Here is a 19,156-nt window from a genome sequence, read left to right as displayed (position 1 = left end):
GATTTGGTATGTTTCCCTTTTAACCCCCTTAATGCAAAATTTCTATCTCTTTGCTCATTATCTAAGTACGTTGGGCATACTCTATGTATATGTTGGGCATATTGGCTATTATGATGGACGCGGAGCACCCACATACACTGGGCGTACATGGGAGTATGTTGGGTGTACGCTAAGCAGGGGGAAAACCCTAATTTTTAGGGTTTGTGCCCTATTTAAGCAACTTATATCACCCTTGGACCCTCTATTGATCAGCCTCCACTCCCCTATACCCTATGATCGAAACCCTAGCCTCCCATAGTGTGTTCTAGAGCTTTGGAAATAATTTTGTGTGCATTGAAGAAGGTGGCGCTTGGTGTCCAAGCTTTGGTTGTACTTGAGATTGTAGATCATGAATCTTCATCAAGTTTGCTAGCCCCATAAGGTATAAAGTTCTTCACTTGGAACCTATTTCTGTTGGATAGAGATTAGGGCTTGTTTTTGAGCTTATTATGGTCTTTTGGGTTCTCCTTGGGAGTTTGAGTCACTCCGTGAGCTCGGATGCTAGATCTTAACCCCTATGATGCTCCTTGTGTAAAAAGGTGTCATCTTGATGAATCATATTGGAAATGCATGAGTTAGAGTCCTTAATATGGGACTTAATGGACGAAATCGGGTTTTAGGGTCCCATTAAGACATGCAAGGTGGTAAAGTTGCCAACTTTATGCATTACTACCTTGAAATTAAGTAGATCTGAGTTTTGGACGTTTAGAGCTTATGTGGTTAAGATAAAGTTGGACAAATGGGGCTATGTCTGGTACGCAGGGCGTAATCCCTGGTATGATGCACGTACTTGGTCAACTACCCATTTTTTAGTCAAAACTCATACGCCGCGCGTACGAGGAGTATGTCGAGCGTACTTGGTGAAGTGGGTTTTCTTCGTTTCGGCCTTTTAGACTCGGGATTATTAGGCTTTTAGGGTTTGGACCTTGTTGGGCCATTGGACTTCTGACCTTCGGTCATGGATGTGATATCGGCCTTCTTGGGATTAGGTCCATGATGAGTTTGGGCCCAATTAGGAACTTGGTCCATAAATAGGCCTTGGGATGCCATTTAGGAATTTTGGCTTTTTCAGTAATTGGGTTAGGCCTTCGCTTTGGGCCAAGTAAGAAAAGGGTAAAATGGTCTTTTACCCTAGAGGTTGGGCAAGTAATTTGGATTCTTGATTATGGGTCGAGATCCAATTATTAATTGGTTATTATTGATGATGATAGCACGGGGATTTTCCGGAATAGCAGATCGAGATTTTATCTGAGATATTCAAAAGTTTGAGGTGAGTTTCCTCACTGTGTTTAGGTCGAAGGCACCAATGTCGGCCCATGGTTTATTATGATGATTAGGATGCTAGTTGTATGTGTGACTTTGCATGTATGTTTTCTGATATGTGTACCGGGCGAGGCCTGATGTCAGACGGGGCCTATTGATTATATTATATGCTATTATCTTTGTGATTTTTGCATGTGTTTATGTGTTTGTATGTATATCGGGCCGGGCCTGATGATTGATAGATCTGTTCTGAGCGAGGCTCGATGCCGAGCGACGTCCATTATATGTTTGATATGTATGGTATGTGGTATTTTGGGGAACTCACTAAGCTTTGTGCTTATGGTTTTCATTTTATGTTTCAAAGACTTCAGGTTCGAAGGGGAAGAGCCCAAGATGATTGCAGTGCACACATCACATTCCTCTGCATTTTATATTACTCAGATGTACTTGGATGTTTATTGATACACTCTGATTCACTATAGTTTCTATGATGTTGTTTTGGATAATGGTTTTATTAATTTAAAAATTGAAATTTTTAGTCTTAATTTTTGGGACGTTACATCAAGTCCTTGGGAAGGATTGTATTTGGGCTTTGGAGCCCTTGGAATTGGCTTAAAGTAGCCTAACATGATTAAGTTGTTCCGACCAGTTCCTACAGTGTGGCCTTGGGTGGCCACGACATGGCGACTAGGGGATTAGTCGACTGTTTTGTCGTTTTATGCCCACATTGTGGCTAGTGGGAGGTCACTACGTACAAGCTTGTTGTTGGCAATTTTGACGTTGGTTTTGACAATTGACTTTGAGGATTGACCTTTGACCTAGTTGACTTTTGGTTAAATTGCTAGTTTGGAAAGGTGGACTAAGGATTCATCTTGTGTGGTTATCTAGGTGGCGTTTAGCACATATTTCCTGATTTTCTGAGTCGTTGACTTTTGATTGCATTTGAAAGTGAATCTTCAAACTATACGGTATAGGTTGCTAGTTGTATTTGTGACTCTTGCGTAGTATATTGGGCGGGGCCTATTTGTATGTTGGGTTTGGCCCATCATGATGGGCGGGGCTCGATATGTGGGTGGGGCCTGAGATTATGTATGGTATATGGTACTTTGGGGAACTCACTAAGCTATTTTTCTACAGTTTGTGGTTTAAACATTCTCATGTACTTCCAATTCCAAATGGAAGGGGTCTGGCTTGACTGCACAACATACCCTTACGATTTTTGCATCGATGATTATTTTACTCTGATGATTTTGATACATTTTTATTATAATTGGTTTTGAGACACATGATGTATTGATTTTATGATTTTTAAAATGAAAATTTAATCGGTGCTTTGGGATGTTACACATTCAACCTCTGGTTGAGAGTTAGTGCCAAATATAGGCTCATTGTCGGTTGACTCTTGTATATCCTCTAGGTCAATTTGACTCCCACTAACCTCTTGAGATATAAGTTCTCTCTCAAGGAACACTCCTCTTCAAGCTACAAAAACCATGTTTTTACTAGGTAGTTAAAACAATATGCAATAGACATTTTTGGATGACTGATAAAGTGGCATCTCTCAGATCTGGATTCAAGTTTGTCATGGGTTTCGTGTCGAAGGAAAACCTCACAGCTCCAAACCTTAATGTGGTTATGTGAATCAACTTTTCCTGTCAACATTTCATGATGTGTCTTTGAAACCTTCTTAGTTAGTATAAGGTTTAGGATATGAGTAGAAATATCAATTGCATAACCCCAAAGGGTAATTAGTAAAGAAGAACGACTCATCATTGAACGAACCATATCTAATAAGGTATGATTTCACTTTTTAGAAACACCATTTAGTGGAGATGTTGTTGGAGGATCTAATTATGAGACTATTCCACAACTCTTAAGATGATCATAAAACTCGATATTAAGGTATTCTCCTCCCCTATCAGGTCGGAGAACCTTTATCTTCATACCCAATTGATCCTCTCTTCATTTTAAAACTCTTAGACCTTTTCAAAGGTTCTGACTTATGTTTAATCAGATTAGCATAACCATATGTATTGAAATCATCAGTAAATGTATCGTAGGAGTTTTTACCATCCCTTGTGGTAGATCTAAAGGGTCCACACACATGTGTGTGTATAAGGACCAATAATCCTTCACCTCTTTCAGAAGTTACTATGAATGGTGATTTTGTCATCTTGCCTAGTAAACAAGATTCGCACACATCATCTAATGTATGTTGAATGATTCCAAGATTCCTTTCGATTGAAGCTTGGAAATAGGCTTCTTGTTGATATGGCCTAAGAAACAATGCCACATGCATGATTTATCTAGCTTGTTAGAGGAATCAATATTTAATTTAACATTGTCATTATTAGAAACACAATCAACTCTTTCAAATATTCTATTAGGATAAGCATTAAAAACAAAACAACCATCTTTATAAATTAGCATTTCAACCTTTTCATTATCAAATGAAAACTGAAATCCTTCTTTATATAATGCACGGAAAGAAATAATGTTTCTAGACATATCAGTCGAAAATAACAATTAACTAAATTAATCATAACTCTACTAGCCAACTTCAGTTCATACTCTCCAGTCATCATGACAGGAGACCTTCATCTGTTTCACATGATCATATTGATCTCCATGGCTTCATTTCTATCCTTGATTTCCTATAATATTGAGCATATATGAATATCACATCTAGCATCACTAATTTATAAATTAGAAATAGTAGTATTGTGAAGTTCGATAAATACCTGAATTGGATTCGGTTTCCTGAACCATCTCATCCTTTGTGTATTTCAAGTATTTTGGCTACCTTCTTTTCCAGTGGCTATTCTCTTTAGAATAAGTGCAATCAGCTTCATTTGGGTTATGGTTTGGAACAATATCAGAATTTGCGTTTTTCTTAACTCCTTGATTAAAAATTTCAATCACCACTTTCACATTTTCATTGAGAAGAGAAGGTAACTTTTGCTTGAAATCCTTTCCATTTTCAACAACCTTGGAATGAGATAGGTTTTCCTTTTCAACAATGTCAGCTTCAACAACTCCCAACATTTCAAAATGTTCCATCAGGGTCAAATCGAGATTTCTCATGTGAATGTTTGTTACAAACTGTTTGTACGAATTTAGAAGTGAATAGATGACCAAATCGATGGCTTGCTCCTTCGGAAACTCGACACCCTGTTACCCAGTCTGTCAATGATATTAGATAAAGACAGATATTAAGAACTAGACGCGTAAGAAATATCTCTTGATGAGATAAAGAGATAGAATATCCATGGGAAAAGTGTTGAGAAAGATTATAATAACAGTAGAAAGATGATTCCTTCTGGAATGTGATAAATATTCCTATGGGATTGAGATATGATTCTTATGAGAATAAGAGTATGATTCCTACAAGAATAAGTGTAACACCAGTCAAATTTAGGTCAAAAATAAATTAATCAATAATCGTAATTGGGATGAACAAACTGGTAGAGATTGTAACAAGGTTTCCAAAAATATAAAGAACACTGAAATCCAAGTTATAACGAAGAAGTTATGACCAATCGAAGATCCGCGACGAAACCGACAAAACATTGTTCCGTGTATAAAGTGAATTTTCGATAAAAGGCTTTTTAGCAGTAGACAGCTAAAAAAATTTGAAATAAAAATCGATCGATATTTAGCCAACACAACTTAAACGAGAATCGAAGGTCTCGTCAAAAGTAGTACAACGGTAAAAAGACAGACGAAAACGGACGTCGGATGACAAAGATATGAATTTTTAACGGATTTCCTGTCCAGGTTTGTTAAAAATAATAATATTAAAAATAAATTCAAAATTAGCCGACGAAGTCTAAATGAAAGTCGTAGAGTATAATTTTACGTACGCGTGCATTTAAAGAACGTCGAAAACGGAGCTCGTATCCGAAAGTTATGAATTTTGCAAGTTTTTGGCACGAAAATCGAAAAATGTTGAAAACCGGGAAAAATCGCATGGTCACCCTTCGGCCACGTCACCTCGCATTCGAGGCTTCCCCGTGTCCGATGCGTGTCACCTTCTGATTGGACCGAAGTACTCGTGGCACCTCCTGATTGGACCGAAGTTCGGTCCTCTTCTGATCCGACGCGCATCCGAGACGGCCTCCAGCTTCGCTTCTCCTTCTGACGCATGGCTGCTGACTCCTCCTCCAGTATTTTTCACCCAAATTTTCACCCTTCTTCACATTTTCACCCCCTAAACTTTCTTACGACCCCCCAAGGCCCCGATATCGTATCTAAAACCCGAAGCAAGCCCCAAAGCCCCGAAATTCTCAAGAAGCTAACCTCTTTCCAGTCGAAGTGTTGCCCGCGTAAAGCCCGGTTTTTAATCAAAAACTCGCGGTTTCTTCAAGAAAGATCATCTATAGAAACGAAACGCTGCCCAAATCACCACTTATCAAGTGAGTTCATACCCCTATAATCTACCTTTTTAATGGTTTTTAAATGCTTTTTAGGGGGGGGGGGGAATATAAGTTGAACACAATATAAATTGTGTTAATAATTGTATGTGATAATAATCACACAAAGGATTTCCTTATGCTTTTAAGGATTACCAAATACGTCCAAAATGACTTAAAGCCATGTTAAATCTTTAAAGTCATGTAAACCCTTTTAATACGGTTAAACTCTTTGAAAAAGCTTTTATAAACTATTTCAAATTATAATTTCCAAAATCATGTTTATATATGGATAAATATATAAATAAGATTTGAAGGGCTTAGGACTAATGAATTATCTTGTTTCCTTTTCCTTGTTTGGATGTGGAATTAAGGTGGTGTTATTTGTCCGAAGGTCGTTCCCTTCTTAATTGTATATATATATTATACATATATGAATATAAAAGGTTACTTCATTCGGTATCATTACCTTTGTATCATGCTGAGCAAAGGTGTTCATCCATGAGAAATCATGCTAATCAGATAGAACATATAAATTATAATAGGTATAATTTATGATTCAAAACTAAATATACAAGTATGATTCACGATTGTATACTTTTTATACCAAAGAAATTACTAACAATTCATTTATCTATACCAGGATATGTATAATACTTTTAGTATATGGATAATATATTAAAGAAGTAATAATACATCATACCGGCTTTGCATTAACAAGGATACTAATACAATGTACCAGGGTTAGCAATCACGGGGTAATAATACATCATACCGGGTTTGCATTAGCAAGGGTACAAATACAACGTACCAGGGTTAGAAATCACGGGGTAATAATACATCATACCGGGTTTACATTAACAAGGGTACAATATTACGTACCAGGGTTAGCAATCACGGGGTAATAATACATCATACCGGGTTTGCATTAACAAGCGTACAATACAACGTACCAGGGTTAGCAATCATGGGGTAATAATACATTGTAATCTCGTTGAAACAATAAATTTGTGAGACTCTTCATGGTGTACTTATCTAAGTACGACCTTAAGTCCTGACTTATTAACCAGAATCTCTTGGAGGGAGAGCGTGAATTTGTGTATAGATATATACGGGACTGACAATCCCGCACCTTCACTGTTCGCAACAGCTTGGCTGGCAGGCCTAGGGTGACAAATGTTATTTCGTTTCCGATGCCTGAAGAACGTCGCATCAGGCACATCATTCATTTTAGTATGGTTAATAGAACTCACATGGATAAAACAACGAGTAAATTACTTAGTAATATACTTCTCTTAAAACAGTAAGAAAAGATAATTACATCCTATCTATTTTACTAACCAAATATACCTTCTGTTAGTTTTTACTTACAGTCAAAACTACGTATCATGAAATCAAGTATGGCAAATATACTTGTACTTTTGGTCTTGGAACGTTTAAAACCACAAATCAGTATTACGGATAATATAATATTTTCCAGGATTAATACCAATGTTTTACTGTAGAATGGATATAACTAAGAATACTTTTACAAATGAAACGGTTTATGGGATTAAACTACTGTTACAAATGGAACGGATTTATGGGGATTTAAAACAACTATTCAGAAACGGTTTTATGGGGATTTAAAACTACTATTCAGAAACGGTTTTATGGGTATTTAAAACTACTTATCAGATGGAACTTAGTCATTCACTCTCTTTAAACTATTATAACATAAAGGACCTTTAGTGGTTAATTCTATAATTCCTTAGTTTTTACATCAGAGTTATACATAAGTAATATCTGATTGACAATGAAATGTGTGACCTCCGCCTTACTTCCTGTTCCTTATTTGGTTGTGGGCTTAGGGCAGATACACCCATTTAACTGTCCATTCGATATTAGGTTATATATAACTAGTATAAACTAAGTAATTGTAGAGGGAACTATTGAGGTTATCAGTTTATTACCTCAGGAAATATAGGATTTTCTGGAGGAACCAGCGAACTTTTCCAAGAACTTAGTGTATACTTTATATAATTAAAATACTTATGAACTCACAAGCTTAAATGTTGATCTACTCTTTCAAAATAACTTGTATTCTCAGGAATCCAGTAGACAGGTACACTCCCGAAGCTTTTGAGAAGACTACCTAGAACCGTACTGCGACTCTTGTCTTCTACTGTACCTACTTTGGTGTTTAAATATGTAATGTTTAAACACTTATGTAAAACTTATACTTATTAATGCAATGGTTGTTTGTACTTTGATTACTATATTGCATGTGTTGTGATACTTACATGAAGTCCTCCGCCCTCGAACGTTTCCGCCGTTCTGGTTTGGGGGTGTGATAGATTGGTATCAGAGAAGTGTTTATAGTGAACTCAGTATATCAGTCATAAAAGATATACAACTATAAACCCATTGGGATAAAAACACTCTGACCAAGAATTATACTTTAAAAATATAACAATATTTTATAAAAGTATAAGTAGAAGCAGAATATATATACTAGAATGAGTATCACAAGAAGAACAAAACAAAATTATTTGGATGTTGGACATTACAGTTAAACCCGGACAATTATGTAATCATATTTGGGATCAATATAGCCTGATCAACTATATTCATTTGAGATATGACCAACATGTGTTTGGGAGTGATTGAAGTGTTGCAACAAGTCTAAAACTTACGTAGGTACCAGAAGAATTCTAGAACCAAACATAAAGGTTAAAATACTATAGGAGTATTTTAGGATGCTATAACAAGAAAACTGAAAATTTATCAACTTCTTATATCTAGAAGTCTAAACTTATAATTAAAATACCAAGGAAGTATTTTAGATACCATAAATAAACTTTTGGGAAATGTTAAAAAGATCTTCTCTGGTACGTCTATAATTACTAAGTAGATACGTTAAGGTTATATATAGTTGAGATTTTATAGACTTAGAATATGTGATTTTCACTCTACTTCCTTTTCCTTGTTTGGATGTGGTTTTAGAGTAGGATTACTTATTCGAAGGTCTATTTGATCTGGATTATATATAATCGGTACACACCATGTGATTATAGAAGGACCAGAAAGGATCACCTTTGTAAAAATTTAAATTTTCTCATAGATTCTTTAGACATTCCTATTCTCGTATAAACCCCTTAGATAAATGTAGTCACTCCAGCAATCAATAGAAGAGTCAAGGAGGATCAAACAAAATTTCATTAGGAGAATTCCGAGAAAGAAACAGATGAGAAGTAAAGAAACTATAGAAATCATTTAGTGCCCTTACCTAATAAGGACACCAATGAGAGATTCGCATGAACTTCCGAGATTCAAAATCTTCATTACAAAGTAATGGGGATCAGTGTCAGAATCGGAAGTAAGACAGCTCAGGAATTCGATATACCTATGGAGGAGAAGGACATCCTATAGATACCAGGAGAGAAAAAATCATTATCGCCCAGAATAGAACATAGAACGGAGGAAAACCATGCGTGATTCATATAAAGTGTTTGAGCGCCTTTTCATCTAAGTAATAACTAGTAAATCGATTCAACCTAGTGAGTTAGTATTTATACCACTCATGTTAGGTTTTGAGATTATCTTCGTTACCTGTCACGGCTAATAATAATAAATCGGATCACAAAATCTCAATTGATAGTGATCACTTCTCAAATTCATAAGTCTATTTTATGTAGATACTGTTATGAATTGTTTTCCGAATCTTTTCGAAAGTTGGAAAACGATATCCACCAATCGAAGGTAACTTAGTTCTGATGACATTCGGTTCATTCTAGAAACTTATTTCTGCTCCTTACCAGGACTGCATCATAGGGATGCAGGTCGAATCATTGAGAACAGTATAACAAAAAGAAAAATTTATATGTAGATACAAATGGATATAATACACCTAGACACAACTATCGTTGCTCACGAGCTCATTTTCTTATCATGTGACAGAATCATGCCTCGGAAGAAACATAATCAACCCACCAACAAAACACCAATCCTTCAAATAGATGCAGCTACGTTTCAAGCTGCAGTCAAAGCAACTGTAGCAACTGTCATGGCACACCTTAATGCTAACAACGTAAATGTTACTAGTAATGCTATCGGCAATCCCGATCATGGTGGTGACCAAGTACAGCAACGAGTACCTATTTGTAAGGACACTTCGAACCTTAAGCCTAATATCCTGAAACGAAAGTTCGATAACAAGAAAGGGAGTTGTTTAACTATAGAACCTAACAGAGGGCAGCGAACTGGGGTAAGGGCTTTCCTCATACTGTCTAGAATAGTCCATGGTTGTCATCCATACTCTGCTGAATGACGGGGGCCCACGTTTGGGTAAGAGTTTTTCTCATATTGCACCACTCACGCCAACGTTTGGGTAAGGGCTTCACCCCTCACTATCAACTCATGATCTCATTTCACCACTCCCTCTCAACTCATGATCTCATTTCACCACTCACTCTCAACTCATGATCAATATTACTGATCATCTCCTTTGTCCAACTCACCTTTCATCACACCCACTATTTCATCTACCCATGTTTTACCCAACATTTTTCGTAGATAAAAATACATATACAGTTTAAATTATTTAAAAACCTGTATAAATTATTCCTTCAACACCCATGTCAAATAAACAAACAATATATATTCACATAACACGTATTTTATGTAAAATACTTCATATCTATGTGTAAGGTGAAAGTAACTACACACTCACTTGATTTGATAATAATCGGGCAGCAATTCGTTTCCTAAAACGTTCGTTTCTAATAAAACCGGGAATTTTATTAAGAAACCGGGCTCTGCAAAAGTCGGGCTTCGAAACCGAAAAGATAAATTTTTCGGGCTTCACGGGCACTTTGTGGCGTATTCCGGGCTTATAATTGATACCGGGGCTTCGGGGGGTGATAATATGAAAGAAATATGAGTTTAGGGGCTAAAATTGACAAATTTGAAAAGTACCCCCGGGAGGTCTCGCACCCTTGTATTTATAGGGCCGAGCCTCCTGATCCAATGGCTGAGAAGTGGCCACGCTCCGCGGATCCGACGGCTCGCAGAGGAGGCTCGCACGAGGGCTGCACGTGGGTCGCACCTGCGAAGGCTCGCTGGCAGTCTCCTATTGGACCGAGGTCTACTGGTCCGAAGCCTAGGCATCGTGGCAGTCAGCGAGGGTTCGGTCTCGTGCTAAGAGGGTACGTGTCGCATGGCTACTGGACCGCTTCGGATAAGGTCATGTGCTCGGATGACTCAGCAGCTTCGCCACGTGGCTTCGCATGAGTCACAGATTTCGGACACGTGTCACATGCGAGGCGAGGGTGACGTGGCAACTCGTGACTATGCGAATTTTCTCGGTTTTTGTGCAAAAACTTCTAAAATCCATAACTTTCGCATACGAGCTCCGTTTTTTACTTTCTTTATATGCACGCGTAGGTAAAATTACGCTCTACAACTTCCGTTTACACTTCGTCGGCTAATTTTGACTTTAATTTTTATATTATTATTTTTAACAGACCGGGACAGGAAATCCGTTAAAAATTCATAACTTCTTCATCCGACGTCCGTTTTCGTCAGACTTTTTACCGTTGTGCTAATATTTACGAGACCTTCGATTCTCGTTTAGGTTGTGTCGGCTAAAAATCACTCGATCTAAAATTCGAGTTTTTTAGCTGTCTACTGCTAAGCTGAAACTTCGAAAAATCATAACTTCCTCATACGAAGTCAGATTTTGGCGTTTTTTTTATCGAACTTTTCGGTTTAACGAATACTACGAGTTTCGTTTAGATCGCTAAGGCTAAAAAGTAGTTTATCAAAAACTCACTTTTTACGACATTCGGCACGGAGCCGGTTTTGTCGTGAAACTTCGACAGGTCATAACTTGTTCGTTATAACTCGGATTTCGGCATTCTTTATATATCCGTAATCCTTGTCACGACTGCTACAACTTTCTTAATAAATATCGGCTTTATCTAAAATTTAATTTTGACGCTTATTTTTATTCTTAATTAATTAACTCCTAGTAATTAAGCATAAAACACATAAAATTCACATAATTCCTTTTTCATTTCTTCAAAATGAGTCACAAAGGTTAACCTAGACCATTATGTCAATATTAATGCCTAGTCTAGAAACACAGGCGTTACAACTCTCTCCCCCTTAGGATGATTCCGTCCCCGGAATCACACAACAACAAACAACTACGGGTAGCGACTCACCATGTCTCTCTCCGTTTCCCAGGTGGGATTTGGCCCATTTATATGTTTCCATCGCACAAGCACTAAATCGACTATCTTACGTTACAACTTCTTAGTCTTACGGTCAACGATTGCCTCAGGTTCTCCAATTAACCTCTTGCTCTCATCCAACCTTAATTAAGAAATGGGAATTATGTCGGGCACACCTCCCGTGAACTTCCTCAAATAACACACATGAAATGTGTTATGAATACCCTCCAGTTCTTCCGGTAATTCTAGCTTGTAAGCTTGATTCCCGATCCTCTGAAGAACTTTAAATGGTCCAATAAACCTTGGACTCAACTTTCCCCTTTTTACCAAATCTTATAAGTCCCTTCCACGGCGAGACTTTAAGTAAAACCGAATCTCCAACTTCGAAGGATATCGGTTGTCTTTTCTTGTCAGCATAGCTCTTTTGTCGATCTTGAGCAGCTAACATCCTCTCCCTTATCACTTTCAACTTTTTAGCAGTTTGATGGACTATTTCAGGTCCCATAAACTGCTTTTCCCCAGCTTCCAGCCAACATGATGGTGTTCGACACTTTTCCCCATACAAAGCGTGATAAGGTGCCATCTTAATACTTGAGTGGAAACTATTATTATAGGAAAATTCTACTAGAGGTAAGTGTTCATCCCAGTTACCTTGGAATTCTAGGGTACATGCTCTCAGCATATCCTCCAATGTTTGAATCGTTCGTTCGCTCTGACCATCGGTTTGCGGATGGTAAGCCGTATTCAAACACAACTTGGTACCCAATTCCTCTTACAGACACCTCCAACACCTTGAGGTAAAACGGCTGTTACGATCGGATACAATCGCTAACGGAACACCGTGAAGCCTCACAATTTCATTCACATAAGAATTCGCAAGTTTATCCATAGACCATTTCTCGTTGGCTGCTATGAAATGTGCACTCTTAGTGAAGCGATCAACGACCACCTAAATCATGTCGTGACCATTCCTTGTTCTGGGCAGTTTAGTCACAAAATCCATAGTGATATCTTCCCATTTACCCATGGGTATAGGTAAAGGTTCTAAACTCCCATACGGTTTCTGATGTTGTGTCTTAACCCTAGCACAAGTTACACACTCGGCCACATACTTAGCAACATCGAGCTTCATCGTCGGCCACTAGTAATAGGGTTTTAGATCCCTATACATTTTCGTACTGCCGGGCTGAATCAAGTACATGGTTTTGTGAGCTTCTTCCATCAGAAGACCTCTTACTCCTCCCGCCTTAGGTACCCAAATCCTATCTTTGAATACCTTCAGTCCTTGACCGTTTATATCAAACACCAACGTTTTGCCCAAACGTTCCTCCTTTCGGTCATTTCTTTCTAAAGCTTCCTCTTGAGCTTTCACAATTGTCGAGACTACTTCAATTCTCAACGCTCTTGGCCTTTTCTTTTCAAGATTTACCTTCCGACTGAGAGCATTAGCAACAACATTTGCTTTACCGGGGTGGTAAAGTATCTCACAGTCGTAGTCCTTGAGTAACTCTAGCCAGCGCCGTTGCCTCATGTTCAATTCCTTTTCCATACCTTTAAGGAAAATACTACCGCTGCCAACTCCAGACCATGAGTGGGGTAGTTCCTTTCATGCTCCTTCAATTGCCTCGATGCATTCGCTATCACTTTATCCCTTTGGGTTAGAACACAACCTAACCCAACTTTAGAGGCATCATTATAAACTGTGAAGTCATCAACTCCTTCAGGTAACGAAAGAATCGGTGCTTCACACAACGTCTTCTTTAACTTCTCAAAGCTTCATATGCTTCTCATTCCGAGTATAGACAGCTCCTCTGTGGGTCAAAGCTGTCAATGGAGTCGCGATCGAAGAAAAGCCTTGGATAAATCAGCGATAATATCCAGCTAATCCTAAAAAGCTTCAGGTCTCTATAGGACTTTCGATCGTAACCTTCGAGTTACAAAATAAATCCTTACTGAGGACTCCTTCTTCTTCTTAGAATAAGTATTTTCCTTCGTTTATTGTAACAGACCGATGGGTCATGTTCTAATGATCTCTCATTGTATACTACACTACTTAGACTCAGATCTCCTAGGGACAAATTTCGGAACAAACTATACCTTGCCTCATGTTCTAATGTGATACAATCACATTTTAACATGTATCATTTCTAACTACCAACTTCTTTAATAATGAGTGTGATACTTCTATTGATCGCTTTGATCATCTTTCACTTCAATCTTCTGGCTTAAGTCAACTACTACATCAAACTTGGTTCTCTAAACCTCATAATAAACTTATCTTAGTCGGACTTGATTCGATATGACCTTTAAGGTCGGAATAACAATCATCTTCTTAGTCATTACCGAAACGATGGTAACGACAAACTAGAACAAGACGGAATCAAATAATAGCTCCTTGGTAACCTTGTGACTTTCCCTGATCCAAGTGTGAGTCATGTGCTTCCAGTAGTATAGATCTACTACTATTCACACCTACTCATACTCGTCCCAAGTACTGTCTCACAGTCTCCAAGTCCTAAAATCACAAAACAATTTAACACATACGAATGTGTCCAATTAATCATAAAATTTTCCTAGGCTCTACTAGGACTTCTTCCATGCGTATCTTCAATCATCAATTCTGCTTCAACTTGGTTGGTGATGGAAATTCCAGACGATGGAACAACTTCAAGAAATTTACCAACCATTCATCATCCTACCAATCAGAGGTGTACTTCAGACGTACCATACTCCTCTAAACGTTTCATTATTTTATCAAACATATTCTAAGACAAGATACCACTCTTACGATATCTTCTGATAGGTATCATTCACTATCATAAGCTTTTCATTTCCTCCATCTACTCAATTCTCTACGAGTCTTCACCATAACGTTTTGTACACCCAAGCAGACGTTCGGTGTACCAGGCGAGAATTTAAGATAGGAAAGCTTTATTTACGATAAACGTATAAATATCCTTATCACTTCGAAACGTTTACATGTTAGTTCTAATCTCGTAATCATACGCTTAGAATCCTACATACATAAGGTTTCCAGATCCGGTCGGCAGCAGACCATAGATCCGAACAAATAATAGCATCATTATAGCTATAACACAAAACATTTAGCACATAAAACATTTTAGGCATCTTTCCTAAAATAAACTTGTGCTCGTGCCTAAATTATGGTAGACACTCATCTCACAATCATCACTTAGCATTCTAAGTTTAAGTCTAGAAATCCTACAAATTTCCTAGTTCGCTTAAACTAATGCTCTGATACCAACTGTGACATCCCCTAATTTCTCGGCCAGAAAAGACCGATTTAATTTATGCTTTTTAAAATAAAATCAGAGAAATCTTTTCAAAAGATATTGCGGAATAGGTCCCCAATATAAAACATGATAATGTTTATTAAAACCTTTCTTTAAGAAATATATAATTTCCTTTTATATTAAAACCTCGGGATGTCATGTTCCGATACAGATCAAAAGCATAAACAAGACATTATAAGCCTCATAACAGTTATTTATAACTACTGGCCTATAATCCATAAATCACTCATCATCATCATCATCCGACTATGCTCGGGGTCCACTACCTGTAATCATAAAAAGCTGAGTGGGTCAGGCTTGGAAGCCTGGTGAGCATATAGGGTTTTCAACCCACAATACATAATTTAATATGCTTAAACATCAATCAATCAATCAAATTACCCCAACCCCGTTATTTTATTTATTTTTTTAAGGGTTTACCCTAAGAATCAACTATCACTCCTTCCTAAGGATTCATCCTAAGGAATAGACACAAAGTCACCTTGTCACCAGGGTTTATACCACGGGCACTAAGTCTATAGCTGCCAAGGTTTATTCAACATATGCTAAGTTCATAGCTATCATTTATCGGCAATATTATTTACAGGTATTCCCCCCTGTAATACATGTCAATGGGTTTTTAGAGTACATCAAATGAACATATAGTTCATTACACCTACAGGTTGCGGGCCTGCTAGTGTTCCACAGACTGTCTAGAATAGTCCATGGTTGTCATCCATACTCTGCTGAATGACGGGGGCCCACGTTTGGGTAAGAGTTTTTCTCATATTGCACCACTCACGCCAACGTTTGGGTAAGGGCTTCACCCCTCACTATCAACTCATGATCTCATTTCACCACTCCCTTTCAACTCATGATCTCATTTCACCACTCACTCTCAACTCATGATCAATATTACTGATCATCTCCTTTGTCCAACTCACCTTTCATCACACCCACTATTTCATCTACCCATGTTTTACCCAACATTTTTCGTAGATAAAAATACATATACAGTTTAAATTATTTAAAAACCTGTATAAATTATTCCTTCAACACCCATCTCAAATAAACAAACAATATATATTCACATAACACGTATTTTATGTAAATACTTCATATCTATGTGTAAGGTGAAAGTAACTACACACTCACTTGATTTGATGATAATCGGGCAGCAATTTGTTTCCTAAAACGTTCGTTTCTAATAAAACCGGGAGTTTTATTAAGAAACCGGGCTCTGCAAAAGTCGGGCTTCGAAACCGAAAAGATAAATTTTTCGGGCTTCACGGGCACTTCGTGGCGTATTCCGGGCTTATAATTGATACCGGGGCTTCGGGGGGTGATAATATGAAAAATATATGAGTTTAGGGGCTAAAATTGACAATTTTCAAAAGTACCCCCGGGAGGTCTCGCACCCTTGTATTTATAGGGCCGAGCCTCCTGATCCAATGGTTGAGAAGTGGCCACGCTCCGCGGATCCGACGGCTCGCAGAGGAGGCTCGCACGAGGGCTGCACGTGGGTCGCACCTGCGAAGGCTCGCTGGCAGTCTCCTATTGGACCGAGGTCTACTGGTCCGAAGCCTAGGCACCGTGGCAGTCAGCGAGGGTTCGGTCTCGTGCTAAGAGGGTACGTGTCGCATGGCTACTGGACCGCCTCGGATAAGGCCATGTGCTCGGATGACTTAGCAGCTTCGCCACGTGGCTTCGTATGAGTCACAGATTTCGGACACGTGTCACATGCGAGGCGAGGGTGACGTGGCAACTCGTGACTACGCGAATTTTCTCGGTTTTTGTGCAAAAACTTCTAAAATCCATAACTTTCGCATACGAGCTCCGTTTTTGACGTTCTTTATATGCACGCGTAGGTAAAATTACGCTCTACAACTTCCGTTTACACTTCGTCGGCTAATTTTGACTTTAATTTTTATATTATTATTTTTAACAGACCGGGACAGGAAATCCGTTAAAAATTCATAACTTCTTCATCCGACGTCCGTTTTCGTCAGACTTTTTACCGTTGTGCTACTATTTACGATACCTTCGATTCTCGTTTAGGTTGTGTCGGCTAAAAATCACTCGATCTAAAATTCGAGTTTTTTAGCTGTCTACTGCTAAGCTGAAACTTCGAAAAATCATAACTTCCTCATACGAAGTCAGATTTTGGCGTTCTTTTTATCGAACTTTTCGGTTTAACGAATACTACGAGTTTCGTTTAGATCGCTAAGGCTAAAAAGTAGTTTATCCAAAACTCACTTTTTACGACATTCGGCACGGAGCGGGTTTTGTCGTGAAACTTCGACAGGTCATAACTTGTTCGTTATAACTCGGATTTCGGCATTCTTTATATATCCGTAATCCTTGTCACGACTGCTACAACTTTCTTAATAAATATCGGCTTTATCTAAAATTTAATTTTGACGCTTATTTTTATTCTTAATTAATTAACTCCTAGTAATTAAGCATAAAACACATAAAATTCACATAATTCCTTTTTCATTTCTTCAAAATGAGTCACAAAGGTTAACCTAGACCATTATATCAATATTAATGCCTACTCTAGAAACACGGGCGTTACAGTTTCTTATATAGTGTTGACACATCTAGGGTTACACCATGTAAACCCTAATGTGTCATGACTCTTCATTTCCATGACCCATGGGTTTGTAACTCCCATGGAGCATCCTATGGGTGGAACCTAACTTGATAATCCATGGAGCCTCTTAGCCCACTATATAAGATATGGAAGATTTACATAATCTACCCATATATTTAATTAGTTATCTTTTGATCACTTAATTAATTCTAAATTAATTCTTGATCAAACTAATTAAATAATATTATTAATATATTAGAACTTATAATATATTAATAAACCATAAGTGTTATTTCTCTCATTTTAGTTTATCCAATTGCATGGTGCCATGCAACCCAAATGGACCATGACGGGTGGGGTCAAGTACATACCAGAAATAGTTATGGACTTAGACACCTTATCCAACAGTCTCCCACTTGGATAAGTCTAATAACTATAACTGCAATACTTCAGGAACCGATCGGCAATCGTAGCTCTTTCAAGGTCTCTCGGAACTGAGAAGATGATGATACGCCATTTAAGATAAGTGATCATATAATCCTCTATTCTAGATATCAGCCGGACAAATACATGGAACAGTGTCTTACTTTGTGTCCAGCAGTTTGTTTCCCGATTTCCGATTTGTTTGACATAGAACTCAATTGAACACATCAACTTAGTTCTGACCGGGCCCGGTACATAGGTCAAAACAAAATCATCGAGGGGCCCAGATATCAGCTTCTAATCCAAGAAGGAACAGATAAACTTCGACTCATATGTTTGTTCTACTACTCATTGAATTATACACAAGAGCACGTTTTATAACATCGAGTTACCAATGCGTTAACGTACAATCAATGCATAACCAACTCATAAGTAACAAATCATATCTCTAGGTTTGAAGACTTATATGATATTACCGTCTCACGATCACTCGAGATAAATTCCATGAAGTGATTCCAGTGAGCGTGGGTTGAGTCCAATGCTCAGAACTTATGAGCACTCATGAGTGTTGTAGCCATGTCCAACAACTTAGACCTCTGCAACCAATCATGACAGTCTTGATTCATACCTACTTCTGACATATGACCGACTGTGGAGGTTCGAATAATATGATATACCAAACATAATTATTCTGGAAGTCAAAACATGCAAAAGAAATATAGTAAATGATCGACAAGAGATAGCAACACTTTACTCATAAATAAAACACCTTTTATTCATCATCTAATGTCAATTACACTTTACAAATTTCAAGGTTATCTAACTACTAAATCTAATATCATCCTTCAGCCTATGGTCCGAGCATGCTAGAGATGCTTAACCCGAGTCAGTCCCTTCGTGAGGGGATATGCTGGA

Source organism: Lactuca virosa, chromosome 2 (assembly GCF_052849685.1).
Source record: "Lactuca virosa cultivar CGN04683 chromosome 2, Lactuca_virosa_CGN04683_v6, whole genome shotgun sequence".
In the NCBI taxonomy this organism is placed as follows: Eukaryota; Viridiplantae; Streptophyta; class Magnoliopsida; order Asterales; family Asteraceae; genus Lactuca; species Lactuca virosa.
This window is presented reverse-complemented; position numbering follows the sequence as displayed.